General features: G+C 38.1%; 1 long non-coding RNA gene across 1 annotated transcript; it reads right to left on the bottom strand.

Moving 5' to 3' along the window:
- Positions 1–8422: 8422 nt before the first annotated feature.
- Positions 8423–9560, bottom strand: LOC149663461 (uncharacterized). Its single transcript, XR_016368534.1, has 2 exons — positions 8698–9560; positions 8423–8630 (listed from the first exon to the last, which is right to left on the bottom strand). It is a non-coding gene; the product is annotated as an uncharacterized LOC149663461 (long non-coding RNA).
- Positions 9561–12680: the final 3120 nt, after the last annotated feature.

Here is a 12680-nt window from a genome sequence, read left to right as displayed (position 1 = left end):
TGTTATTCCTGTCAAAGGGCCGAGGAATGTGAGGGGGAGAAATTAGATGAGGGACCTGCCATCGCGACTTTAGGGGGCAAGAATGCTTTGATATGCTCTTTCAAAGCAAGGACAATACAAAAAACTTGAAGAAATACCGCTAAATGGGTCCCGAGCTTGGTGCAGTCCTTGTTATAGATATATTCTTAAAAGTTACCACTTACTGATTTTACTATACAACTTTAATTGGGACGGACTAATCTAATTAAACTGGTTGAAATATCAAAGCGAACTAACTGTGCAAAGTAAAGAGGGCTGACAAAGATAACAGTTGGATGACGTCACCTTATCGATCTCTCCCTATCTTTCCTTATCTGACCTACTAGTCTATTCTGATCAAAGCCTACTATGTCTATTTTTTATCAACAAGCTCTCCCTCTTTGAAAGAATAAGTAAAATACCATTACATAATTATTTCAACATTTGAAGTAAATCTATACATTTTTGAAAATTTATCTTATGTAGATCTTTAGTAAAGATATCGGCTACGTTACTTTTAGTATTAACATATTGTAAATCAAACACTTTCTTATTTATGTTTTCGCGTATAAAGTGATACCTTATATCGATGTGTTTTGATCGATGATTTTCTATTGCATTTTGTGCATAATATATAGCTGATTCGTTATCACAGAATACACAAGATTTCAATAATAGGCCGTTGCTATTTGTGCCCGGGTTGCGGGCAGAAATAGCATAAAGGGTGCTAAATTCGCCCGGGTTCCGGGCAGAAATAGCGGCCGACTAATGCGAGGCTAAAAGTGCCCGGGTCCCGGGCAGAAATAGCCGGCCCACAGTGGACTGTCTATATCTGCCCGGGTTCCTTACTGATGCAAACCCGGGCACAAATAGCGGGCCCACAGTGGGGCCGTCTATTTGTGCCCGGGTTCTCGATTTTTGAGAAACCCGGGCAGAAATAGCGAGTCCACAATGGGCCGTCTATTTCTGCCAGGGTTCTTCGTTGCGGTAAACCCGAGCAAAAATAGCCGAAGATAAATTTATGGCTAGTTGTGCCCGGGTATTTTGCTCATTATCAACCCGGGCAGAAATAGCGAGCCCACAGTGGACTGTCTATATCTGCCCGGGTTCTTCGTTGCGGTAAACCCGGGCAAAAATAGCCGAAGAGAAATTTATGGCTAGTTGTGCCCGGGTATTTTGCTCATTATCAACCCGGGCAGAAATAGCGAGCCCACAGTGGACTGTCTATATCTGCCCGGGTTCCCCGTTGCGGTAAACCCGGGCAAAAATAGCCGAAGATAAATTTATGGCTAGTTGTGCCCGGGTATTTTGCTCATTATCAACCCGGGCAGAAATAGCGAGCCCACAGTGGACTGTCTATATCTGCCCGGGTTCCCCGTTGCGGTAAACCCGGGCAAAAATAGCCGAAGATAAATTTATGGCTAGTTGTGCCCGGGTATTTTGCTCATTATCAACCCGGGCAGAAATAGCGAGCCCACAGTGGACTGTCTATATCTGCCCGGGTTCCCCGTTGCGGTAAACCCGGGCACAAATAGACACTCCGATTAATTTATTGTAAAAGAATCAAAGAACTAAGAATTGTATAGAAACTATCATTTTTTGAAACCTGCATCGAAAACCGCTAAAATATGTCAGTAGCAATTAAAACCATAATCCAAAAGGCACGAGAGACGAGAAGTGTAATGCTTTTCTATGTAATGTGTCTTATCCCTTCTATAAAACCCCTGCTTTCCTATCTCTCTCTCTCTCTACGTTACTCAGCAATAATTTCTTCGTTTCCATCTCCAGAGTCCATTACTCGGAAGAGCGCGGAGCAGAGTGGTTCTCTATACTCACCGTGCCGCTTAACGTGGGTTGAAATTAGGTTATATTGTAATGAAAGTGAATTTAAGTTGATTAAATTCAATTAAAGTAAAAGTATGAAGTTCCGAGAGAAGTGCGGACTCCTCTGAGGAGCCTTAATGCGCTCTCGGAACGTAAATACGGCTTTCTTAGTTAGAACAGAGAAACCTTTGTTGCCCGAAGTGGTCGATGAAAGATTAAATATCTCAAAATTGTGTGTAAAAACATTGACTACTGTAGAACGAATAGGAGGCTGTGAAACAAGTGGTAGGATTTTACTTTACCTACCTAACCCAACCAACACTTGATTCTGATTAATTAGGCCACGGGGAGTTCGAAAAAAATAGTGAAAAAATTCTAAACCCGCCGCAAGTTGGGGAAAAAATTTTTTGAAAATTTTAAAATTGCATGTACTTACCGCCATTAAGACCGCTACGCGCCTAAACATTCTGCCCTCGATCTTGAAAAACTACTCGGGGGGGGGGGTAAATATAATAACAAGGACTCGCGACCGAATTCAAGGAGCACATACTACTGAAATATAGCTATGAAATTTTAAACACCCGCTGAAACATTTACAATTCTCAAAGAAGAATATTTCAAAGAAGCTCCAATTTTAAAAATAAACAGCGATATTTTGCTAAATTGCGTAGATTATTTCGGAAGTAAATGAAGATAAACCACAATATTTTGGAAAAGGCGTAACATTATTTGGGAAGTAAATGAAGATAAACAATAATATTTTGGAAAAGTCCTAATATTATTAATCAAAAATGTCTTGATTAGAATCAAGACCTGAAAAGTATCGATAAGACTGAGGTTATCACTTGACTGAAGGATCAGATATTAATTTTTCTTTTTAATTGAAACTTAAAGGCATGCTTAAGAAAAAACAACGTTCCATTACCGTTTTCCGTTGAAATAACTTATTTTACTGGTAATCAATTTCAAAAATTTACTTATCTCGGCTTTTCGACCACAATTCCATTCCCCGAAAACATTTTATCATTACATTAATTACTTTTGAGAGAGTACGTGTATGGTTTTGCGTTTTAAAAAGGTTCCTTAAGACATTACATCCCCATTCGTCCTGGCACGCTTTGCAGTGGAACATTTTATTTATTCTAAAAGAAATGGCGGTAAATTCAATAGGGACAGTAAGATTTTTACTCGCGGTTTTGCAAAATGATGTAATATCAAGTGTACTTTAGTCAACCGTCGTATTGTTCTTTCTCATAGTTCAGGGCATGATCATTGTTACTCCGCAATTTCTCTCTTTAGTTTCTAACAATGGTTAGAGACTATTTGATATGGCATGTAACAACGTTATATACATTTGTAAATTCTAAGTAGCACAAAAGGAAAAAGAATCCAATTTTTTTATATTTTGGTTTGAAATAAATAAACTCATGATAGTAGTTATAAAGAACTGAAACTCAAGGGAATGACACCGGTAATGAGCAGCAAAATGAGAGGAAAGTTTGCTTCAGGTTACCAGAGGGAGATGGTAGTGAAAATAGTAATCTGGAATTTTGTTCCTCCAAATCTTAATATAATCATGAAAAATTCAAGTGAGGTGAAAGATTGATTTGGCGTGAACGAGTGGTCCGTGAAAATAGCAGATAACAGCGAAAAAATTCCCTTGGATCATAGCCCACTCGATCCATGCTCACGGAAGAAAGCTGCTCGCGCTATAGTCTCGAAAGGGTTATATGGAGCTTTTAACTATTTAAAGGCTGTTTTCATGGCTAAACAGACCACTATTACAGTTTTTCTTGTTGTTTTATAGCTTATTTTGACACGGTATCTCCCAAAAGTAATTAATTTTACTGTAACAATGTAATGATAAAATGTTTTCGGGGAATGGAATTGTGGTCGAAAAGCCGAGATAAGTAAATTTTTGAAATTGATTACCAGTAAAATAAGTTATTTCAACGGAAAACGGTAATGGAACGTTGTTTTTTCTTAAGCATGCCTTTAAGTTTCAATTAAAAAGAAAAATTAATATCTGATCCTTCAGTCAAGTGATAACCTCAGTCTTATCGATACTTTTCAGGTCTTGATTCTAATCAAGACATTTTTGATTAATATCTGTTCCTTCAGTCTTCATTTTAATTAAGATTGTTAAGAAACTGTTTTACATTTTCAAAATCTGCACTAAGCAGAAACATATATAAAGGTGACCGTAACTTTAGCTCAATCAAACATTTATTTGTAATGATACTTCAAAAACAAAAACATAAATCATTAGAAGTTTGTAGTCTTATGATAATTAACGTAATACAATTTTTTACAATCGTTTATTCAAACGCGAGGCGCTCCCCTAAAAATTCCAGAAATAGGACCAAATTGAAAATTTTACACAATTTTTAAAAACGCTGATTTATGTCCGTTTAAGCTTTAGCTCAAAATTTTCATAAGCCCAATATGAAATTCGGATATCCTTAAAACTTCACAAAGACGATCCGTGATTGTCAATTTCAAACTTTTTGTAGCATTAACTATCGTCTGTTTGATATTAAGCTTAAAACCTTAAACACAATATAGCCAGGGCTACCCTAAAAGTCCACAAAGATGTTTCAAGATTGCTAATACGCCTAAAAAGTACCCTCTTCAAAATATGTAGGCGGAGAAAAGAGAGCGTGATCGAGTGGGCTATGCTAGTGGGAATTTGGGTAGGAAGTCGCGGAGGTTGGGAGTGACTTGGGACTCCAGGCATAGCCCATTCCATCACGCACTCGACAACGCAAAGCAACTCGCGCCAGCGTGTGAAATAAGGCGGTGACACAGGACAAATGAACAGTATAAAAATTGCTTGGTCCAGTCCAAAAATTAAATCGGAGGAACAGTGGTCCACGAGACTACTAAGAAAATTGAAGGGAAACTAGAGTCCACACATTAAAATAATAATATTTTAATTATCCACTTCTTTAGTTTAGCAGACGACGTGCTCTGGTCAATGGTCACGGACCAGTTTATTTATTGCAAGTCAGGACTCGGGAGGGTCGCTGGCCTAATGTCCAGTTTAAAAAAATCCTTATTTCCCACCCTGCGATGTGTTGCGCGTGATCGAGTAGGCTATGCTCAGAGAAAAAGAAATCTTCACTTCAGTCATAGCCCACTCGAGCAGCCGCAGTGCAGCGTCCAGTAGCGCGGATCGAGTGGGCTATTCTTCAGTTGGGAGTCCTGGGAATGAAATAAGCACAGAACACTGGACATTGTGCAATAAAATTTTATAATGTCCCATAAATATTTTAAACACTAAGGGGGTCACTGGACAGTTGACCAGTAAATTTTTCCGAAGTTCTGATAGTTTGATTTTGAAGACGCGGCACAATTTTTGCGCACTCCAGTGGACAATGTCCTATAAATTTTCCAGTCAAACAGGGGGTCGCTGGACACACGTCCTATATATATTCTACCCTGATTTGAGCAAATTGGATATCGGTATCCTGAATTAACTAGCGCTACTGTTACCTATGTTGACGATAGCGCGTCATCGAGTAGGTTATGCTCCGGGCAAAAGAAATCTTCACTTCAGTTCAGCGTGGGAAATAAGGCGGTGGCACAGGTCAAATGACCAGTTAAAAATTAAATCGGAGGGGGTCAGTGGTCTACGGGACCACAAAGAAAATTCTAGGGTATTAAACCAGGGTCCAGACATTATCTCAACTATTTAAATTCCACTTCATTAGTTTACCAGACAACGCGCCCTGGTCAATGGTCATAGACCAGTATATTTATTCCAGGCTGGCCCAATGTCTAGTTTGAAAAAAAATCCTTATTTCCCACCCTGCTTCTGTTGGGAGTCCTGGGGCTCCTGAAGGCCATGCATATGACAAAGATTCATTTCTTATAAGCGAGAATGGCCAACTTTGTTGTGTAAGAGACAGCCTGGCAGCCCGGTATTTGTTTACTACTAACCTGTCAGGTTAGAAGTTAATACAGCCCTTTGAATTTAAATAATTAGAAATGAGAAATGTCAGACAGTCAGACAACACATTTTCTGGTTACCCTGATACTGTTATCCAGACTTTCCCTCTAATATATTTTCCCTGACCTTTAAAAAGGTCCATTTTCACTTTCCCAGACTTTTACCTGACTTTTCAGGCCCATTTTCAATTTCCCAGACTTTTTAGGACCATTTTCAATTTTCCAAACTTGTCCCAGACTTTTCAGGCCCATTTTCAATTTTCCAAACTTGTCCCAGACGTTTTAGGCCCATTTTCAATTTTCCAGACTTGTCCCAGACTTTTCAGGCACATTTTCAATTTCCCAGACTTGTCCCAGACTTTTCAGGCCCATTTTCAATTTCCCAGACTTTTCCCAGACTTTTCAGGCCCATTTTCAATTTCCCAGACTTGTCCCTGACTTTTGAGGCCCATTTTCAATTTTCCAAACTTGTCCCAGACGTCTTAGGCCCACTTTCAATTTTCCAGACTTGTCCCAGACTTTTCAGGCCCATTTTCAATTTCCCAGACTTGTCCCAGACTTTTCAGGCCCATTTTCAATTTCCCAGACTTGTCCCTGACTTTTGAGGCCCATTTTCAATTTTCCAAACTTGTCCCAGACGTTTTAGGCCCATTTTCAATTTTCCAGACTTTTCCCTGACTTTTCAGGCCCATTTTCAATTTTCCAGACTTTTCCCTGACTTTTCAGGCTCATTTTCAATTTCCCAGACTTGTCCCTGACTTTTGAGGCCCATTTTCAATTTTCCAAACTTGTCCCAGACTTTTTAGGCCCATTTTCAATTTCCCAGACTTTTTAGGACCATTTTCAATTTTCCAAACTTGTCCCAGACTTTTCAGGCCCATTTTCAATTTTCCAAACTTGTCCCAGACGTTTTAGGCCCATTTTCAATTTTCCAGACTTGTCCCAGACTTTTCAGGCACATTTTCAATTTCCCAGACTTGTCCCAGACTTTTCAGGCACATTTTCAATTTCCCAGACTTGTCCCTGACTTTTGAGGCCCATTTTCAATTTTCCAAACTTGTCCCAGACGTCTTAGGCCCATTTTCAATTTTCCAGACTTGTCCCAGACTTTTCAGGCCCATTTTCAATTTCCCAGACTTGTCCCAGACTTTTCAGGCCCATTTTCAATTTCCCAGACTTGTCCCTGACTTTTGAGGCCCATTTTCAATTTTCCAAACTTGTCCCAGACGTTTTAGGCCCATTTTCAATTTTCCAGACTTTTCCCTGACTTTTCAGGCCCATTTTCAATTTTCCAGACTTTTCCCTGACTTTTCAGGCTCATTTTCAATTTCCCAGACTTGTCCCTGACTTTTGAGGCCCATTTTCAATTTTCCAAACTTGTCCCAGACTTTTTAGGCCCATTTTCAATTTCCCAGACTTTTTAGGACCATTTTCAATTTTCCAAACTTGTCCCAGACTTTTCAGGCCCATTTTCAATTTTCCAAACTTGTCCCAGACGTTTTAGGCCCATTTTCAATTTTCCAGACTTGTCCCAGACTTTTCAGGCACATTTTCAATTTCCCAGACTTGTCCCAGACTTTTCAGGCACATTTTCAATTTCCCAGACTTGTCCCTGACTTTTGAGGCCCATTTTCAATTTTCCAAACTTGTCCCAGACGTCTTAGGCCCATTTTCAATTTTCCAGACTTGTCCCAGACTTTTCAGGCCCATTTTCAATTTCCCAGACTTGTCCCAGACTTTTCAGGCCCATTTTCAATTTCCCAGACTTGTCCCTGACTTTTGAGGCCCATTTTCAATTTTCCAAACTTGTCCCAGACGTTTTAGGCCCATTTTCAATTTTCCAGACTTTTCCCTGACTTTTCAGGCCCATTTTCAATTTTCCAGACTTTTCCCTGACTTTTTAGGCCCATTTTCAATTTTCCAGACTTGTCCCTGACTTTTGAGGCCCATTTTCAATTTTCCAGACTTTTCCCTGACTTTTCAGGCTCATTTTCAATTTCCCAGACTTGTCCCTGACTTTTGAGGCCCATTTTCAATTTTCCAAACTTGTCCCAGACTTTTTAGGCCCATTTTCAATTTCCCAGACTTTTCCCTGACTTTTTTGGCCCATTTTCAATATCCCAGACTTTTCCCTGACTTTTTAGGCCTAATTTCAATCGAAAAAAGTTATTAAATGAATAAATCTATATGGTTTTAATTATGTTGAAATGAAAGCTATTAAATCCATCTCTTTGTCATTCGGCTCCGTTAATTTCTGAAACTTACCAAAAACTAGTGTATTACATATTTAACCAAAAATTTATGTTAATTAACCAAACAAAAAACGTTATGAAATAAAGAGCCTGAGAATGGATCCCCTTAAAACCAGAACCAAGACCTGTGAGTGTTAGTTTGAAACAATTTTTGAAAATGAACACTTTCGTTTCTTTGATATTTACCTACAATAATTTCAGAAACTTTGAAGGCTTAGTTGCAGAACTACTGTAACACTGAACAGTGTGTTACACATTAAACATAAACCAAAATAAATATAATTTTAACTATACATCGTGTTATAAACGCCTTTAAAAAAAAACGCGCCCTCAAAATACAAAAGCTACGTTAGTATGTCGAAAATTAAGAAAACATGTTAGAGAACCAATGAACAGCAATCTTTTGCACGTTTAATACAAAATTTAAATTTAAATAATGCAAATATAGAATGTTATTAAATGAAAGACTATATACAGTTCTGTTTGTCATTATTTCCCTTGAAAAGTTGTCGCTAGCATTCAGCCAGCGGAGGGTTCATCATCAAGGTGTAAAATTTACCACTACAGCTGATTGATGTGTCCTAGCTGTCACAGATAATAATGTAGTAATTAATTGATCTACCAGTAAGATTAATAATTAATTTGAACATACCAACAGTATTCGTATTGTCTAGCTTTTATCTCAACCGAAGTTAATGTTGCCTATTCCTATAACATCAACAGACAACATAACGGCAACGCTACCTTGACCGAGGCTTAACGAAATTAGCTTAGCGAAATTCGTTAATAATAAAATATTCTGTCTGCTTTTAAATTTAAAATTAATTTTAGTAAATTTCATTGACGTTTTTTGTTGTGAAAACAATAAAAATCATACGTAATTAGCCTCCAGTTTAATTCCAAATCCAAAATTTTAATTTTAACCGACAGCTCAAACGCCATGTTTTTCTTGCTTAATATCCCGCTAACGGCGTGAATCACGACACAAACGCCGTAAGTCCAATATAAAAAATGAGGGCTAAAATGCTTGTCTCTAACAGTGGTAAAACGCCGTAATTCCAATACCCAAAACAACGTAAGTCAAAGTATGTGTTAATAATGATAAAAATCAATACTTAAACTTAATTTATCTTAATGAAACTAAGGGAAGGCACATCTATGGACTGTTATCTTTAATTTAAGATGGTTCCCAAACGTAACGAATGAATAGTTTTCTTTATACACGATCCCAATTAAGGTCATTTTTCAATAAAATCCCATGTTATCTCTATGGAACAATATAGTATCTTTCACCAAATGTCTGATTAATTTTATGGATTCTAAAACCACCCTTAACAACTTTTTTCTTTATAGAATTAACTATTAGTTGGATCTCTTTGAAATTTTAACCACAAAATTAGGGCCCGAATTTTAGTTCACTGGCAAAATTTCAAAGCTGCAAACACAATACGAAAAAAGTTACGGTCAATCAAAAAACCCTCCTTTAGCATTAGAGGGAGTATCAGGTCTTATCTAAGAGAGCGACCGCTCTCCTAGAATTTGGGAAGTTAATGAAGATAAACAATAATATTTTGGAAAAGGCGTAACATTATTTGGGAAGTAAATGAAGATAAACAATGATATTTTGGAAAAGGCGTAACATTATTTGGGAAGTAAATGAAGATAAACAATAATATTTTGGAAAAGACGTAACATTATTTGGGAAGTAAATGATGATAAACAATAATATTTTGGAAAAGGCGTAACATTATTTGGGAAGTAAATGAAGATAAACCACAATATTTTGGAAAAGGCGTAACATTATTTGGGAAGTAAATGAAGATAAACAATGATATTTTGGAAAAGGCGTAACATTATTTGGGAAGTAAATGAAGATAAACAATAATATTTTGGAAAAGGCGTAACATTATTTGGGAAGTAAATGAAGATAAACCACAATATTTTGGAAAAGGCGTAACATTATTTGGGAAGTAAATGAAGATAAACAATGATATTTTGGAAAAGGCGTAACATTATTTGGGAAGTAAATGAAGATAAACAATAATATTTTGGAAAAGGCGTAACATTATTTGGGAAGTAAATGAAGATAAACCACAATGTTTTGGAAAAGGCGTAACATTATTTGGGAAGTAAATGAAGATAAACAATGATATTTTGGAAAAGGCGTAACATTATTTGGGAAGTAAATGAAGATAAACAATAATATTTTGGAAAAGGCGTAACATTATTTGGGAAGTAAATGAAGATAAACAATAATATTTTGGAAAAGGCGTAACATTATTTGGGAAGTAAATGAAGATAAAGCACAATATTAAGTAAATGAAGATAATTAGCAATATTTTTGAAAAGGCGGCCAATTATTGGGAAGCAAATGATGGCGAACAACAATATTTTAAAAAGGCTTCAATATGTTGGAAGGAAGTGTATATTAAAAAATTATACACTATTAACTGCAAAACTGTTTATATCGATGGCTATGCAGTAAAGTGTGGCACTTAGCGTTACCCGAGAAACACCACTTGGAGGTGGCCACACGTCGTTTCTCATGAGGAGTTTTGATAAGGCAGGCCCCCTTGCCTACTGCCGCTATAACCCAACCGGGGAGTTTTGATAAGGCAGGCCCCCTTGCCTACTGCCAAAAACTAAGAAAACGTTGCCTTATTCGTCAGTGAATTCGGCAGTGTTTTCTTCGTTTTGACCAGCAATTAAAAATGCTGGTTCTGCCTCGGGATCGAGAGTAGCCAGCTCTTCCTCCGAGACCCCGATTTCAATTAATTCAAGGCCTTTTTTGCCCGGTCCAGGGTAGCAAGACTTTACGTCTTCCAAGAACCGAGCAAAATTGGTTCCAGGAGGAAGCCAGTTTCCATCCTGGTCCTTGAAAAATAGGCATCGGTACCAATAAGAAGCCATAAAGCTACTTAATGACCTGTCTGTTCTGTGGGACTTAATGGCATCCTTCACGTGTCTATTTCGGTTCTCGATGTTGTTCGTATGGGCGCGAGAATCTTCCGAGTTGACAAACTCGTACTTATGAAGCACGGTAAGGTGCTCCCGAAAGCCCATTAACGTACAATTCATGTACATAGGGGCTCCGTCAGACACGATGATGGACCCAGGGGCTATATATTTTGCCATTTGCGTCCACAGAACAGCACGGGACTTATTTTTGACTTTCAAAAATAGACCATCTTTTGTATCCCGGCAATAAATTCCAAAGATACAAATGGTTTCTCCGGCTAACTCCGCCCCTCGGTTGTATTTGCGAGTATGAAGGTAGGTTTCGTTCACCTCCACAAACAGTCCTGGTCCTCCAATCTGGACTTTGTCGGCCCTATTAGAAATGACAATTTCCGTTACCTCACGACACATGGAAAAATAATCCACAACTGTTCGTGAGGAACATTCACTATGGGTTGTAGCGTCAGTGACGCTCATTTTACAAACCCAAAGGAAAACGAGGAAAAGATTGTCGGTAACCGACAAATTTTGATTATAGAACCATGTGTTTTTGGAGGGGACGAAAGCCTTCACACACTCGGAAACCAAATGATCGGGAACCTTTTTCCTCGATGCCCTTAAAGCCTTTCGCTTGTTGGCTCGAGATTGCCCAGTGGAACATCGGATTACGTTTCCAAACCGACTTTGGTTGTTAAACACCCCCACAAGAAATCCATCGATAATTCCATCGTCGGATTTATTTCCGCAAGTACAAGCGATCTTTCTTTCATTGAAAGAAGTAACGCTTGGAACCAAGTCCAATGAAATCATCAGAGTTTTAGCGTCCCTTTCAGATTTGGCCCTTAACTCTTCGTTCATACATGGAAAAAATCCACCCCAATTTTTTAACGAAACACTGTGGAAAAACTGTTCCGCAGTTTCAAAATTAGGGTTTTCAAAAGCTGGATTTTCCATTTTTGAAAATAGGCCAGCCACAAAACCAAATGCTTCCCACCAAAAATGTGTTTCTTCCCACCAGAAATGTCTCTTCCCAACAAAATAATGCCACAAAATTGAGTTTTATTAAACCTCTCGCTTAGCTCGCTCAAACGCGTCTGATGAGTAATAAAGAATTGTCTTAAAAGGTCACCTGTTACTTAAAAACGGTTCGCGCATGCGCGAACCGTTGCCATGGCAAAGAAGAAGGTTGCCATGACAACCATTGTGCCGGCGGTGGGTTTGGATGTTTTAAATCTAGAACAAAAATTCATTTTCTCCACGTGAAGTGAAATCCTAAGCTATCCAAACCAAAAACCTAACCGAACCTGCTTCTGCCCACAATAAAAGGTAGATCTAGATCTTTTTTTTTCAAACCATTTATTGAAAAGGATTAACGGTTTGTAAAAATAAAAATTATTGAGATAAAGTTGATAATTATGGCTTTCAAAAGTAATCGCGTTGCAGCGATGCGAAGGTTGCTAAATGGAAAGGATGTATCTGATTTTAGCAGCGTTCCTGAACATATTGTGTGTGCATTTTTTGACGAATGCACATATGTAAAAAGAATGCAAGTTGTAGCATTCTGCATATTGAATGGAATATCGGAATACAATTTTTGGCGAATCATTCGTTGGAAAGATTGTTCAAGGCAGGACGAACGTAAGGTTGCAGATCTTTTCATTTACATGAAAAAACCGG

The sequence above is a fragment of the Phalangium opilio genome, unplaced genomic scaffold (genome assembly GCF_054372755.1).
Source record: "Phalangium opilio isolate 3A_F unplaced genomic scaffold, DU_Popi_V2 ptg000062l_1, whole genome shotgun sequence".
Lineage (NCBI taxonomy): Eukaryota > Metazoa > Arthropoda > Arachnida > Opiliones > Phalangiidae > Phalangium > Phalangium opilio.
Note: the sequence above shows the minus strand (reverse complement) of the source record. Positions and strands in the feature narration are given on the sequence as shown.